Genomic DNA, 17822 nt, shown 5'->3' on the forward strand with positions numbered 1-17822 from the left:
CTACATGAGACTGCACATGTGCACGCAGTCACTGAAAAGCGGAGTTACCAGTCTCTGTTGTGACCTTCACTCTTGGGTTTGAGCACAGGGGAAGCATTGACAACTGCAGCTGCTCTGTCAAGTGTCACATAAGGAACACGGGTCACAACTGCTGACTTAAAGTCCATTGCAACCTGTTCTTTGTAGAAACAATGACATGGGGAGATTACCAAGGGGCTCAGTGCTGTCATGGTATCCATGTCAGGAGCAAACCAAGATGAATTTGTCCCAGGGAACACCAGGAAAATAAGGCAAGTTTCAGTGCACAAACCTTCAGACTCAGTTGCTAAACGTCAGTATTTTTGAAGGGAGTAAAGGCTTTTCTCTAACAGAAGTCCTGTGTATATATGAGCCTACTAGTATTTCTTTACATGGAAAAAAACTATTTCTTGCAAACAACTAAATAAACAAAAAGAACTATGCAAACAGAATAGTCTTCATTACAATGTTTAAAATTACATTTACAGAAAGCAAAATATAGGAACACACAATCAGATTGATAGTATTATTATGTTGCTTTAAGAGAACTGGGTAAGAGTCCATCAAACTGGGAAGGTAATGCCTCAATGCTCCATATGAAAAACAATGATCAAGATTTTCCCTTTTAATATTAAATAGTATTTTATGCCTTCCTCTCTTACAATAGCAACATCTATTTATTCTGCACCATTAGGTGCCACTGAAAAGACCATTCAAAGCCCCTTTGTTACTTCTTGGTGACATTTTGGGGCCTTTGGGAATACAAGTTATTACTTCTTGGTGACATTTTGGGGCCTTTGGAAACACAAGCAACAGTCACTTCTCACTGTGCAATCGGTGATGACAATTTACTTTTTAGGATAGAGCATCCATCTTAGCAACTTTTCACACGACGTGCATGTGATGCTCGTGTCAACATCAGGCAGAGCAAACAAGGCTTATGAGCAGGGACTAAGTAACAGATAAATCACGTCCTGCACCGCGGATGTAAAATGCTCCGTTCTTCCCGTGCATTATTGGCTTTGTGCTGTCTCGCCACTGCCACAGCTTAGGCGTTTTTTCTTTCCCTCTCTTTTTTAGTATGACTGCCAGCATTTTGATGTCATATGTTTTGCCTTACTGAGCCATTTGGACCACAGGTGTGCCACTGTGTTTTTGACGGAGTGTTGCTATTCCAGAGTGCTCCATCCAAAACACAGCCCCACACATGTAATCCAAGCCCAAAGATGAGTCAATCATTGCATTTGCTGTGGTACTCACGAGAACTTTGTACCAGCTTTACAGCCCTGCTAACACATATCCTAGTAAAAGGACAAGCCTGAAATTTTAAAGACTTACTCTCTCTCATATGAATTTTTAAGGGAGAATTTCTTTGTGTGCATCCACTCTACTGGAGTTAAATTGTTGTCAGATTGCAAAAGGCTTTTTTTTTTTTTAACAAATAATCCCCCTTTCACATGCCTTTTTAACACCCTTTAAATAGGAACATTTCCAAAATGCCGTTTAAATAGTCTTCGAAGTCAGAACCAGGAACTTTAAAAGAATTTCCTAACAATGAAAATGCTGGTTAAGATTCTAGCGACCCTGATAAACACACAACAAATTTCAGGAACTGCATGCCAAAGGCTTTAGTTTCTTATTGCATGAAGGAAATGCCCGCTTTGAAAAAGCTCACAACAAAGAGAATGGCCCGGTTTGGGAGGTTTAATCTGGGTATTATTTTCAAGGCACACTTTGGAGAGGGTCTTTGAGCTCCTCGAGCACTCCATTAGAATTGTAGACTTGCCTTCGCCGGTGTTTATTTCTTGAACTGATTGCGGTTACGACATGATTAGTGGCAAAGATGCTTAAAGGGAGGGAGGGACCAGAAGGACAGGTGTCACAATCTCTGCACGCTTGTTTAGCGCTTGCGCGGCCAGCTCCACAGTGGCACATTTGGCACGATGTGGGTGGCGGCCTGACTTCAAATACTCAGCTGCTCTGGCTCCCAGGGCACTGACAGACTGTCTCCTCCACTTCAGAATCCTCCGGTGATGAGTCTCCGACCTTTTAAACAGAAAAGCCTGACAACCATATGGTGATTTAAAGAGTGCTATCTAACGACACGAGGGCTTTATGAAGCACATCCCTACGTCACGCCACTTCATGCGGTCAGGATTGTCTGCTGTTCTTGTGAGAAGCCACCTCCCAGTCTGTATCCTTTAACAAAAGCGTGGGCCTTGACTAAATGGGAGGGGGTGGGGAGGATGTGGCTTGTAAGGCATCTATCCCAAACTTCTCAGAGGGGCAAAAAGATCATGTGTGTAAACAATTCATAATCTTAAAACTTCTTCCCTCCAAAGCAATTGTTTTTTATCTCAAAGATGTCGGGGGCTACCACTGCAAAGCCGTGACTTTTCTATTGTACCATCAGTTGGTAGACAGCCTCGTCATCAATCTTAACATTTTGTTGAGAAGTTTTAATTACAAAGTTCTTACAATGTTTGGAGTGAGTTCATGAGTTCCATGCCTTCTGTTTTGGATTAGGGGTTCAAAAACTCAGTGCAAATAGATGACCTGGCCAGCAATTCATGATGATACTTCAAACAAAATCCTTGTCAGCCAGATAATGCCTCTGTATATGCAGGTGTTCATACAGCCAATACTAAACATCTCCCAGGACAGAATCATACATTTAACCAAGTTGTTTTCCTTTGGGGAAAATAATGAGAGTTTGGTGTAAAATCCTGGGTAATGTTTTCATACCAGAAGCTTCCCAATGTCATGAGGAGTTGTTACATTCCAGGAGGCAGAAAGGCAGAAGTAACTGTGCATTAGGCCCCTCCTCTTCGAGGCTGGCTTCAAGGCTCCCAAAATTGACTGTGTTACCAAGCAATACCAGGTTCCCCTCCCATGTGACATCACACAGGGAGGCTCCAGAGCACTGTCTAAAGCAGGCTTGCTTCGGTCAAGGTATCTCTGACGAGCTTCTCTGACAGGGAAGCCAGGAAGTGTGTCTGCCTCTACCACTAGGCCCTGGCAGTGGTGCTCACAGATTTGCTGGAGTTGAGGGAAAGGGGGTGCTCTTTGATTCTGATGTTCACAGCACCCTCTGCTGCCACAGAATTGGGACTGTGCACCAAAACCAGCGGTGCCCAGGGAACAGCCCAAAGAGGCCTAGATAGCCACAAGTGGAATCTGAGAGCATCACAGATGTACTGAGATGTTGGCTGAGCCCATTTCTCCATCACTCCTGTATCCCCAGGATACAGACTGCAGGGTTGCCTGGCCCAAGCACAACCCAGTCCCTCTACCGGAACCTTCTCACACCTGCTACCCTGCCTCTCAGCTTCTCCATAGCAGATTAAAGAACTGGCATGCTGTTGGGGAAGGAGGGAAGCTAATGGGTTCTGAAAGAAAATAGGAAAGACATGTAGCAGGGTTGACTTGACTCAACCCTAAGAAATTAAAAACCTGCTTCCATTTTTTTTAACCACGTTGTAGTTTCACAACAAATTTACACATGAATGCTGTCACTGTTGGAGGAAATGGATAAGAATTTGGAGTGATTTCCAAGTTAGCAAATGAATGTGACATGTAAGACAATCTCCATGTCTTAAACCCTGTGGCTGGAACACAGTATATTCCAGCAACTTCCAAAGCAACGAAGATGCCAGATGTCCACTGTCTTGTATTTCAGTACCTGGGGCCCTTTTCATTTGTTTTCTTTTACAATGTGATGATGCTGGAGATGCATCCTGTTGTATAAGATCTGTCAAAAGCCGCAGATGACAAGTGTCAGTACACTGCCCACTCACACCTCCTTGGTTAGACTGTGCCTAGTACTGGCCAGGCAAAAATCTGGTATGCTGTTCTCAAAAATATAAGCAGCCAAACAGGAATGGATTTTCTTTCTTAACTGGAAGGGGGGGATGGGTGTCGGCCCATGGGTTTATTTCCATGGTTCTCTTCCATCTTAACTAAGGGAAAAGCTTGCAAGTCCGTTACTCCAGTATTATATTGGGAATTTTTAAACAAATAACCATTTTTTATAACATAAAGTGTGTCCCAATTCACCCCAAGCCCATGAGAGAAAGGAAAACCGCTTAGTACAGAGGACAAACGCTACTAGAGCGAGGACCTCTCCCAGTGTGGTGCCGAGAGCAAACACACATTCACATACTGTTTATTATACTTCGGGAATTAAGAAAAGTTCCGTGTGGGGAAATTTTTCCTAGCTGTATTTAGAGAGTGATCTGAGATGTGGGAAAGTTGTCTATTGCTTATGTTATTTTTTTCACCCACTTTTGAATTCTTTGAGGCTCCATTTCCCCTGAGTTCAGCGGATTGCCACCCACCTTGGCTCTTCCTGCCTCTGCCCCAACAGGCTTTCTTTGTTGTTTTATCTAATCAGATTCAGAGGCCCTGCTAGGGTTGGCCCACTTGGACTTTGCAAGGAGGTTATATTTCTGATTTCCCAGGCTTCAGAAGAACTAAAAATAACTGACTGAACATCTGAAAGGCAAAGCTGTTCTATCTGCCAGTATCATCAGGAGATGGAGTTGGGCTTAACCAAGAGAGAGGCTCTCTCTGCTCTATGCAAACTTGTAGCTCATATCAACCTGCGTGGCTGGAGCTTCTGTGTGTTTCATGCTCATAGGCGACATATTTTCCTTACGTTCATCCATTAAAATTATCCATATTAGGGGCTGGGGAGATGGTTCAACCGTTGAGAGTTCTTCTTGCTTTTCCAGACACCCAGAGTTCAGTTCCTACCATCCATCTGTGTCTCACAACCACCTGTAACTCCAGGAAATCTGACGATTCTCCTCTGGCTCTCGAGAACCAGCACCCAGGGTGATATACCTTTACACAAACATATACATGTACACATAAATACAAGCAGATCTTTTTCAAAGTATCCATATTAGCACCTATGCTTCAATGACAATCTTAAATATAAAATTATTCATGGGTCATGTTGACCTTTCTCCTTGTTGAGTCATTAGACTTGGTAGACAAGGTGTTCTCCACATATGAGCTAAGGCCCCGACCCCCCAAAAAAACTAGTCTTAAATAACACCAATGGAATGAATGTCCTCTGTCTGAAGGATCATTATTGCCATCTAGAACCACATTCTACGTTTTAGTCTCATGTTAATTCTTTTCCTATTTAATGTGGAACCTAGCAGAGAAAATTGAACAATGTGTGCCCCTAAGACTCATTATGAAGGATTTGCTAATCAACACGAGCAAGATTCATTTCACAAGCCTCTGCTGGCTGGGACTTCCACCCTTGTGTTCTCTAAAGATGGATAATGCTCATGAAACATGGTGAGGGAACATCTGTCATACATGAAAGATAAAAGATATCTGGCTTTTCTTTTTCATGTTTTATTTTTTTAGAGCCATAAAAATGAAAGAGACTAAGTCAAGGGGAAAAGTTAAAAAGGGGGTGGGGTGGGGTTTGTACTGCTAACTCTGCTAGGACATCAGAGAAGATATAGAATTTCAGTTCTGAACAAATATATGAAACTAGAGACTATGAAAATAAATATTTAGCCATATTCGTAGTTATACTATTGTAAATGTTAGGCGGTTCAGACTGGATTAAAAGGCACAAACAAACATTGTTGGACCTGCTTTCTCTGTCATGTTGACTATAGTAATCCTGTCTTACAAGACTAAGCAATAAAAAAGATGGTAGACACTCCAAGATAATATTAAATAGCATCATTACTAATAATCATTGAAAACATAGAAATGTTACATGGAAATTGTAATAAGTCATTGTAAATATGGCATTAATACCCCCTGTAGGGAGTGAATGGAGTCCTTGGTGAATGTGTATTGTTGGACATGAGTGTAGCCTTGTAAAGGACTCCAATGCCTCAGACCCATGGGAGTGGCAAAGCCCCGAGTTGGGAGAGGCTTAGAGGGATGGCAAAGTATTCCTCTCATCCTAGGGAAAGTGTTGACAATGTGTGTAGAAAATGTCCATCATGCCCAGATGTCCATTGCCTGAAGATTACCCCCCTACAGAGTTGGCTACTACTGAGATCAAGCTAAACCTGCCTCTTTGTTCAGTTGTATATCATCCTGCTTCCTTGTTCATCTGTACGCAATAACCACACCTCCCTGTTCAACTGTATACAATAACCACACTGAGCTTCGACACCCCCCCACACACACACACACACTTAGGCATAAATAGCCAACTGGCCACTGTATCCCCATATCTGTGCTGTCTCAGTCAGTACTTTGGAATAATAAGAGTGACATAAGTGGGGGAAGAATGAGTGAGACCGTCGCTGCACAGGAACAGAAATGAAATCTCCCACGCTGAATCACAAAAGCTTTAGTAGAGATTCCTCACTCTCTGCATGATTTTGTAAACATTTATCCAGTTCTGACCATCTTTTAAGCTGCACTGGGACAAGGATGATATCTGAAACAGTCCCAATTGTCCTCCAAGACCCACCAGCACACAGTAAGTACTTGCAAAATACTCACCAATGGTGAAAGAATGAATAGGTGAATAGACTAAGTAGATGTGGCTTCCTTCCCATGACATTTTTTGGTGAGAAACATGAGATAGATCGATGTTTTCTGTGAACATTGGCCACATTTCATTTTCCTCCTTGCTAATACGGCTTTTCAGTGTAAAATTTTGCAAGGGTTGAAACAGAACTCCAAAGCCTTTTTCCTGCAAACTGAATCCCTCTGTTACTATATAGCCATTCCAGGCAGAATTCTGTTTGAAATGAAGAAAGGCTGAATAGATTAGGGAGGAACAGGAAATCCCTTTGAAGAAGAGCCTGAGGTACAAAAAAGCCACAAGCCACAAGCATTGACACTTGTTAAAAAACAAAAATGATCAATATCTCCATTCTCTTTCCTGCTCCAGTAGCTTTCATGTTTCTTTTCACTCCAAAAGCTTCTTTGGCTAAAAGAAAAAAAAATATTTTAAAGCATACAAATTTATCTCAAACCATGTTAGATGTTTAGGGTATCAAAAGCATGAATATTTTTGTAAAAGTATTTTCATAGGTCTAGACTTGCTCACAGAATAGTGTATACATATATATATATATATACATGCTAATATCAATATATTATTAATAATATTTAGTTATAATATATTTAATTTTATATAATATAAATTATATATTATTACTAATAATATATTCATTGCTAATACACAGACAGCTAATATTTTATTTTATGTAGCTCAAGTAACTTTGAAGTAGAATCTTGCATGCATTGAGTATTTTGAATACGTTATCTTCACAATAAATGGAAGAAAGATTTCCCCAGACACATTAAACAATGTCACACATTCAAAACCTCTTTCTTTTGCATGCGTGTATGCATTTCTTGTATAAAACATCTATTAACATATACAGAAGTCTATCAGAGACAAGTGTGAACTAGGGTGTCACAGGGGGAAAAAGGATGTTTCACTGATGAGCACATGGGAAGGAATTGATCGGCTATACTGAATGGTGTTGTTGGTTGATTTTTGCTCTTTTGAGAAACCCACCACTCAACTCCCAAATAAATCACACATGGAGGCTTATTCTTAATTATAAATGCCTGGCCTTAGCTTGACTTGTTTCTTGCCAGCTTTCCTTAACTTAAATTATCCCATCTACCTTTTGCCTCTGGGCTTTTCCCATTCTCTTACTTCTGTAAATCTTACTTTTACTCTATGGCTAGCTGTGTATCTGAATGATTGGCCCCTGGAGTCCTCCTCCTCCTCTGGCTACTTCTTTTTTCCTCCCAGATTTTTCCTTCTATATATTCTCTCTGCCTGCCAGCCCCACCTATCCTTTCTCCTGCCTTGATATTGGCCATTCAGTTCTTTATTAGACCATCAGGTATTTTAGACAGGCACAGTAACACAGCTTCACAGAGTTAAATAAATTCAACATAAAAAAATAACACATCTTAAAATAATTCTACAACAGAATGGAGCTATGAGGATCTGCTGGGTAGGTAGAGGATATTTTGTACTTGGAATCTTAGACACTTTAGGAGGTGCTTAAGGGCTAACTGGGAGTCAAGGGTGAGATCTGCAGGTATATTCTGGGTCTATATGCCTGTTTCTCTTTAAAGTTTCTTTATCTGTATGCATTAGTTCTACATGTTGGTGGAGTGTGGGGGGTTTGTGCATATATAAAGAAGTCTGCCTGTTCCAACAAAAACACACTTATTTTCAAGTGTTTGATAATTCAGGGCTCCATGAAATGGGTCATTTGAAAAATTAATCAGCTGCTTAACAAAACTATAGTACCTCTTCCTCCAGTTAAAATTGAGTTTCACAGGTTACACAAAATACTTTACAATGGATGACAGAAATTTCAGAGTAGTTTTAAGAGTGATTGCTAACTGACAGTGATGAAGGGTTCCTTAAGCTAAGATGCTTAAATTCAGTTATCCATCTACACCTACACACTGAACATCTCCAACTACTCCTTGCATCCAGCAATTCAGTGGATGTAAAACTTGCTGGATTATGTGCTCAGTGGCTATACTATCCATCCATCCATCCATCCATCCATCCATCCATCCATCTATCCATCCATCCATCCATCCATCCAATCATCCATCCATCCATCTATCTATCTACCCATTTATCCAAACTATAAATCTTCAAGTTTTCATCAACTTCTCTCTATACCCCAGCCTACAGGTCACCAAGACCAATACAGTTTCTTCTAGACAAGCTCATGAATTGACTTTTCCCTCTCTTTCTCAATACTCCATTCTTTTAAAACCTTGATACTTCCTGCTGGACCATCAAGGTTACCTCCAACATGAATTTCTTGTCATCATTCCCATCTTCCTAACCAAGCTCAATTCAAGTACAAGAATTCTTAAGCACAAATATATTTTAAAGACTTCTATGTGGAGAATATTACCAAGGCATATGAGGCCTTTCACATTCTACCCTTGGCCTTTTCAGCTCCAATATGAGCACCTATTGATCCATATAACATTTTTAATTGAAAGAAATATTGTCAAAGGTGTAGGAAAATAATTTGTGACAAGATATATCCTGAGTAGCTCACAGAAATTTTGTTAAGGTTGAGAAACCAAACTGAAAAATAGGTGGGGGAGACCGGGGGATTATCCAGGAAGAAAAAGAAAAACAGCATCAAGGAAAACCAGTCAAAAGCAGAGTATGCAACTAAGCCAGCTGAAGACCCTATCGCTACCACCATAGAACAATGATCCTGGGCTGCAGAGACAGCACTGCTGTGCTCTCCAGACACAGTCTGTGGCCTAGTGTCACCCACCCTGCCATCACCGTCACCAAAAAGTGCAAACCCTGTGATGCCATGAAGATTATTCCTCTTCAGTGTGTTTTTCTTCTTCTTTGTCCCATTAAACTAGCTATAGGTCCACCCCTTGCCTAGGGGTAGAGACTCGGGGTGTAGGAACAGGGGGGAGGCATTCCATCTTCATAGAGAAGCTGGTCGTAGAAAGCAGACTCTGATGCTCAACGGTAATGGCATCACTGCTTCTACTGCTCAAGCTATGCAACTTTCTCAAAAAAAAAAAAGAGAGAGAGAGAGAGAGACATGCTCATTTTGCCCTCTTTAAATAGAAAGATAGGCTCTATTTGATAGTAGGTGATGCCTACCTATCTGCGACCTAACGCCATCTCCTCTGTGGGAACACTGATTGGTACCTCTGAGCAGAGCTGGCAGCTCTTTTGGTTTTGGGCCATGGCACTCAAATGCAGCACCATTTACATCATTTGTCACATGTCATTCCAAGTGTTTCCCTCATCTTCAGTGAGTTCCTGTCTCTAGGGATTATATGTTTCATCTCTGTACCTTCTAAGATCAGCACAGTGCTTGAAGCTGAATATGCCATCCATTACATTTGGTGAGTAATTTTGGTGGCTGTCCTTAGGAAAATACCTTGGACTCTGTGGTCCAGAGGCCTAAAAACACTGATCTTGACGCTCAGTAGTCAGGGCACATCTTCTTCTACCTAGTGACAGAGAGTAACAGTTCATAAAGCAACTGCAAAATGGAGGTGCTCTTGGTGTGAAGTTGACCCTCACCCTCTTAAACAGCACTCCTCCACTCCATTCTCACTCCTGCATCCATTACAGCATGTTGTTGCAAGATATTTGATCACACTGTGTAAAGAATGTCACTGTGATTGGTTTAATAAAAAGCTAAATGGCCAACAGCTGGGCAAGAGGTATAGCAGGGACTTCTGGACAGAGAGAGCTCTGGGAAGAAGAAAGGCAGGGTTGCCAGCCAGACATGGAGGATGCAGAATGGGCAAAATGGAGATAGGGTAATGAGCGCATGGAAGAATGTAAATTTAAAAACATGGGTTAATTTAAGTTATAAGAGCTAGTTAGGTCCTGAGTTTGATTCCTAGAAACCACATGGTAGCTCACAACCACCTGGAGTCCTCCTCTGGTGTGCAGGCAGAGCTTTCATAATTACTAAGTCTCTGTGATGTTTTATGAGTTGGTGGCCCAAAGAAAAATCCATTTACAAATGGCGTCCAGGGTGGGGGTTCAAATACCCAAAAATAGGGCCTAAGAAATCTAAGAAAAGCTCTGGACAAGGAGCTAGATGTGGATTTCTAGTCCTGCACTTGGGCCAGTGCTCAGCATACAGAGGCGCCTCTACTGGCTGCTGCCTGTGGGCTGGAGCTAACTGCCAGAGCCATGTGCTAAGCTGAGCCATGCTGGTGGGTAACAGCAGTTTAAGATTTATCTCACACAATCAGAGAAAGCTGTAGATGTTCAGTAAAGATAGATCCAAATGGGAAAAACTTCTAAACAGGTTACAGTATGTTTTTAAAATGTGCATAAGCTTTAAAAAAAAGAAATTGGGTATTGTCAGTGATAGTAAAAGTAAATGGTTTATAAATGAGATAAAGTCTTTAAAGAGAGACTAAAATAATATAAAAAGGATAAGCCACATAAAGATGGAAAATACACAGACTCTGTGTAAGTGGACTTTTCTGTCCTGCTAGCCAGTTTCCAAATAACCACACAAGGACTTAAGAATAGTTATAACTGGTTAGCTGATAGCTTAAGCTTGTTTTTAGCTGGCTTTTATAACTTAAATTAATCCATTTCTATTCATCTATGTGCTGCCCCAAGGCTCATTTGCCTCATCTACATACTTCCCATCTTGCTCACTCTGCATCTCATTGCATTCCTCCAATTCTGCCCTCCTCTTACCAGCATTCTCTCTGTGCCCCGAAAATCTTTTATTAACAATGAGAGCAACACATCTTCACAGTGTACAAAAGGATTATTACACAGCATTTCCCCCTTTTTATCTATTAAAAAGGAAGGTTTTAACTTTAACATAGTAAAACTATATATAACAAAAACAGTTATCAAGTAAGAATTACAGTTATGCCGGGCGGTAGTGGCACACGCCTGTAATCCCAGCACTCGGGAGGCAGAGGCAGGTGGATCTCTGTGAGTTCGAGGTCAGCCTGGTCTACAGAGCTAGTCCAGGATAGGCTCCAAAGCTACAGAGAAACCCTGTCTCGAAGAAAACAAAAAAAAAGAATTACAGTTACAATGTCCAGTCCATTTGTTTTTTGTTTTGTTTTTTGTTTTTTTTTTTTTTGCAAAATTAGAGAAAATACTCTAATATCTATCATATCTTTGTGAGTCTAAAGTTTTATATCTAATTTATCTTTTATCAAAGAGTTTAACTATTTAGTCTTTAATTCCATCAAAGACCCATAAGGGTGTAATGTTATCTAATGACAGGGACATCCAGCTGCCTGGTCAGTCACCCAAAGTTCTTCTGTAATGTTGAGGGATCCACCTTCAACCTAGAGGCCTAGAATATCTGACAGACTTTTCTGTGAAGCAGGAATTTTGAAGGACTTGTCTTGGCAAAGTTCAACAGTCACTTTCTTTTGTGTCCTGCTGGTCCAGTTTGAACAGTATACTCTCAGCAATTGAGGCAAGGGTGATTTCTTTGCTGAAATGGCTAGAATTTTGCCACAAAAAAAAGCAAACTCCATACGGAAGTTCTTTGATGTCCACCATTTTCTTTTGAAGTGAATTGGTGCTATCAGGAGCAGACGTGTCTCATTGTCATGAAAAGCCTTAGGTTATATATTAAATGCCATATTATGTAGGTCTTTGAAGTGTGTGAAGACCATATATCTATCAAAATATATCTGTTTAACATTGAAAACATACCTAATAAGACTACAAGTTTGATTATTATACATGTTTAACTACTAGCCTGTATTTTTAATTATACATTACATTTTTAAATGAGTTACATAAGCATAAAACCCCAAACAAGAGTAGAAACATAAAGTGTAGAAAAATAACTGTAAATTTGTATCAATAAACCAAAATCCATACCAAAGTAAAATATTTTGAGATTCATAGTTGTTTTTGGATTAACATAGATTCAATAATTGACCCTTTTTCCCATGATTTCTATATCATATCCCCCTTTTCCTTTAGAAATTTTCTTTGAATTTAACTCTTTTGTTTAGCTTTTTTTCTATGACCAATAACAACTTGTAACCAACCCCCCTAAACAATGATAAACATCCGTAATATATTGAATAACCAAAACCCACCCATACCCGTCCCTTGGGAATGTAGGTGTCATTTTCTATACTATTTCCTGTTGTCTATGGGTGCTGGTATCTTTAGGGTAAACTTCAGAAAATTAGGATAATGGTTAAGTCTTGGCTGGAGTACTTTGTGAGGCTAGACCATCTCAGCCAGCCCCTTTGAAGCTGTTCTGGATGCAGCATTCTGAGGAGACTGTAACAGAGCCATTTTGAAATGCTGGATCACCTGGGCCATCCATTTTCATTGCCCTATTCTGAAAATACATAAACTTTAAAAGGTAACATACATGTCTGCATTATATAGACTGTGTCTTGTACATAAGTTAACCAAAGATGATTTTTTTGTTCTATGTTTGAACAGGTAAAAATATACATTATGGGTTTTATAGTTTTTCTAGGTTTATTTTTTTATGTCTTTAGCCAGGGTTTTTTTGATATTTTTATTTTATAATTAATTTAATTTTACATATCAGCCACAGATTCCCCTGTCATACCAGTATAACATGAGCATGTAATTATTTTCAGGATGTATACAGCTTTCAAGATTCTGAAGATAATAAAATATATGGTAAACACTGAAAATTTTATCAATAATAAAGACCCAATCCCTGTGGGAGTCCACAACTGACTCAGTTTCCCAGTTTGAATCTGAGGTCTATTCTGAGTCAATAGAGTTCAAGCTTGTTTGCTCCAAGGCTGTGAGAAAGTTCTGATTAGCCCATAAGAGGGAACATACTATCTGGCTAGATGCAAGCTGCTGATGCCCTCCAGAGGTACATTGAGATAGAAAATGAAACTGCCTGTTCCTTGGTGCAAGGCAGGATAGATAGTTGTTGAATGCCTGTGCTGTGCATTGTTTTACCTCTGTCCTTCAAAACTGTATATAAGCTGGCTGTGAAATAAACTTGGGGATGTTTGGCATTGCTGTCCGGCATTGACCAGAAGACTTCTCAACTCTTTTCTGTCTTCTTCATTGTCTCTTCAATCCGCACGTCTCTACCCAGCTACCCAGCTGACTGTCGGCAGGCCGGACAAATTCCCCAGTCTCATCCCTATCTCTGTAACAGAATACCACTGCAGCCTTCCCTCACCCTTCCCTTCACCTCCTGTGGATCCCACTGACCATCCTCTTCTACCTCCCTCCCAGTCCCCAACTCCAGCAGGCACCCCTGGCTAACCCAAGGGCAACTCTTCCCAGGGCAACAAGTAGACTGAAGGCAGACCCATACCTCTCCTACTGCTCCTGAAATCCAAATCTCCAAGCCTCATTGCCAGCTCTGTGGCAAGAAACCTATTGTGGTCTCCCTTTCCTTTTTGATCCCATCTCTAATGCATCACAAAAGTATTCTCCAACCTTCCCTCCCCCAACTCATCCCAGTTACCCAGCTTCCAACACCAGCAGGCATTCCCTATGAACACACCAGCTGAACAAGCCAGAAAAACAGACAATGCACAGCCATCACACTCTCCAAAAATTCAGAGAAGAAACAGAAACCCAGGATCAAAACACCCACCCAACAAAGACAAATCCAGAAATCAGCTCATAGAACTTTAATCATCCAAATCCAGATGCCAAGATGCCAGCATAAGAACACAATCAACACCAGCCAAGGCAATATGTCTCCACTAGAACCCAACTATCCTATTTCATCAAGCATTTAGCCATCAGGACAATGCAAATCAAAACTACTTTGGGATTCCATCTGAAACCTGTCAGAATGGCTAAGGTCAATAACACAAATGACAGCTCATGCTGGAGGGGATATTGAGCAATGGGAACATTCCTCCATTGCTAATAGAAGTGCAAACTTGTACAGCTACTATGAAAATCAATATAGCAGTTCCCAGAAAGTTGGGAACTGATCTACCCAAGACCTAGCTGTACCACTCTTGGGCATATACCCAAAGGATGCTCCACCCTACTACAAGGACACTTGCTCAACTGTGTTCATTGGGGGTTTTATTCATAACAGCTAGAAACTGGAAACAACCTAGATGCCTCTCAATAGAAGAATGGATTTAAAAATGTGGTACATTTACACAGTGGAGCACTACTCAGCTGTTAAAAAAAAATGGCATCATGAAATTTGCAGGCAAATGAATGGAACTTGAAAAAAATCATCCTGAGTGAGGAAAGCCAGACCCAGAAAGATAAATATGGTGTGTGTTCACTTATAAGGGGATATTACTTGCTAAGTAAATGGAAACCAAGCTACAATGCATAGACCCAGAAAGTTCAGGCAAAGAGGAAGGGTCTGGGAGGATGCAGGGATCTCCCTGAGAGAGGGAAATAAAATAGATTTTATGGACAGACTGGGAGTAGAGTCAGGACATGGGGGGAATCAGGTGAGAAGGGGAGATAAGGTGAAGGGAGAGAGTTCAGGGAAAGACAACTGGAATGGGGGGGCATGAGGAGGTGGTGTGGAAACCTAGTGCTGTGGAAGCTTCCTGGAGTCTATTAAGGTGAGTCTAATGAGGACTCTCAGTAGTGCGGGATACAGAGTCTCAACTGGACATCTCTTGTACCCAGGCAAGGCTTCCTGTGTTGAGACTAAGATGCATTCAATTGAGTCATTGGCCCAGGAGGGTGGGATCCTGTGGAAATCCTAAAACAACACAGGCTGTTGCTGAGACAAGCTGACAGTAGGGGCCCCATTGCCAAGGACAACACCCATACAACTCATTGAACATGGAAAAGTTGGTGCTTACTTGGAGCACTTACCTCACTCCTACATTCTAGTCTCTTCGGCGCAGGAAGGTACTCTGCAGGATACGGAAAGAGAAACGTGGACACCAACCCAGCTACAACCTTTGAACTACAATCTGTCCTGGCTACAAAATTATGCTGGGCAATGGTGACACAGAATGTGTGGGAGTAGCCAATGTTATTTGCTCTAAGGTCCACTCTGAGAAGGAACACACACCTAATACTGCTTGAGTAACCAAGAACTAAGGACTAGACAGCCCAGAGACCTAGGATAAAACCAAACACTACTGGTCTTTAAAAAAAAAGTTGCTGGGAAGGAGGTGGTGGTGCATGCCTTTTAATCCCACCACTCATGAGGCAGAGCCAGGCAGATCTGTGTGAGTTTCAGGAAAAGCTCCAAAGCTACACAGAGAAATTCTATCTCAAAAAAAACAAAAAGGGAGGGGGAGGTTAATAAAATATTTCCTAGTGATATTCTGCTATACTCATAGGTCAGTGCCTTATCCAGTCGTCATCAGAGAGGCTTCCCCTGGCAGCAAATGGGAATAGATACAGAGACCCACAGCCAGACATTATAGAGAGGTTGAATCTAAAATTAGAGGTCTCCATCAAATCCCTCCCCTCAGAGCTCAGAGAATCCTATTGAAGAGGAAGTATAAAGATTATAAGAGTCAGAGAGGATGGAGGAAAACAGGAGAACAAGGCCCTCTGAATAAACTAAGCAAGGTGCATATGAGCTCACAGACTGAAAGCAGGAGGCACAGGGCCTACATGGGTCTGCACCGGGTCCTCTGTGTTTATATTATAGCTGTGATAGCTATTAGATTAGTATTTTTATGGGATTCCTGACTGTGAGAATGAGTGAGTTCTGATTCTTTTGCCTTCTCTTGGGACTCTTTTCCTCCTGTTGGGTTGCTGTGTCCAACTTTGATATGATAGTTTTTGCTTCATCTTATTATAATTTATTTTATCATGCTTGGTTGTTATCTCTTAGAAGTCTGTTCTTTTCTAATGAGAGATATAAGGGGAGTGGATCTAGAGGGGAGAGGAGATGGAAAGGGGGACTGGGAGAAGTAGAGGAGGAAAAACTATAATCTGGATATATTGTATGAGGAAAAAAATCTATTATTAATAAAAGGAAAAAAGAAATTTTACAATAACAGATGAAATGCTAAATATATTTTATGTTACTAATATCAACCAAGAGATACTAAACCAATATGCTCATTGGCCTTAGAGGCTAATTTTTTTGCCTTTAGAGTGTTTGGGTTTTGTATTTTGGAGACATAGTATTTCTACATATCCCAGGCTGGCTTGGAACTTGCTGTGTGTTGTGGAATATTTTGATCACACTCTGACACTCCCAAGACTGACAATAAAGTTTACCTTGAATCAAGGGCAGAGCTAGCTAATAGCTGACCAGAATTAGCCAAGAGGTTTTGGAAGACTGAGGACATATAGAGAGACACAGGAAGTAGTAGGCAGGGGCTCATAAAGATTTGAGAGCCCTTTTTGGATTGAGGAAAGAGAGAGAGAGGAGGTCATTGGTGTCATTGGTTGCTTCTCCACAGCTTTTCTAATCCATCAGGTCTTTATCCTGATATCTGATCCCTGAGTTTTATTTAATAATAGAACAATATAAGTAATCGCTTCAGCTGTGTGGCTCAGAGTGGTCTCAAACCCATGATCCCCAGTGCTGGCAGATAGGCTCCACTGTGCTCAGATCCATTCATTGTTCTTAGCACTAAGACTTCAGCAGTATGATTCTTCAACTAACAGGATTGTGAAGGTCGGTATCTCTTAGAAAGTTCTAGGCATCTAATAAATGGTGAACATGGCACTTACTCTCCCTATAGGCTCCAAACTTGCTAAAATAAAATTGGCCTGAAACAGCTGACATTGGGACAGAAATGATGCAACAGTTGAAATTGGAAAACTGTGTGAACAATAATTATGCCTAAATTCAGGGGAATGTGATTGTTCTACTGTGCAGCCTGTTATCTCTCTTTTACACACACACACACACACACACACACACACACACACACACACACACATACACACACACACACACACACACAACTACTTTCTTGTACAAATTACAGCTTTCATCAGTGTGCCCGGAAAGCACTGGCAGCAAGGTGTAGAAATTTATTACAGTATTTTTGAAGGTGGTGTTCTGAGCACCTTTATATTGCATACGTTCTGAATAAGTTCTGTCCAACTGTGTCCTGCTGGTGGAAGTACAGATAGTATTTCTATGAAACTATTAGAGTATATTGTTTACCTTAGTGCATGGGGCCCCCTGACTTAGACCCAACACACTAAAATTAAAATACTCAAGTTTCCACTTTATGACCTAGATAAAGAAACACTGGGAAGAATTTGGTTACAATCCTCAACTGATATCTTTACCCATTCTCATCTTTGTATTTATTTCATTACAGTCTGTTATTACTTTAGATTCTTTCCACAACATGAAATCTTTATTACTAACATAACTTACTCTATCTTC

General features: G+C 40.8%; 1 long non-coding RNA gene across 1 annotated transcript; it reads right to left on the minus strand.

Moving 5' to 3' along the window:
• Positions 1-1706: 1706 nt before the first annotated feature.
• Positions 1707-2893, minus strand: LOC121831121 (uncharacterized). Its single transcript, XR_006074517.2, has 2 exons — positions 2764-2893; positions 1707-2064 (listed from the first exon to the last, which is right to left on the minus strand). It is a non-coding gene; the product is annotated as an uncharacterized LOC121831121 (long non-coding RNA).
• Positions 2894-17822: the final 14929 nt, after the last annotated feature.

The sequence above is a fragment of the Peromyscus maniculatus genome, chromosome 7 (genome assembly GCF_049852395.1).
Source record: "Peromyscus maniculatus bairdii isolate BWxNUB_F1_BW_parent chromosome 7, HU_Pman_BW_mat_3.1, whole genome shotgun sequence".
Taxonomy (NCBI): domain Eukaryota; kingdom Metazoa; phylum Chordata; class Mammalia; order Rodentia; family Cricetidae; genus Peromyscus; species Peromyscus maniculatus.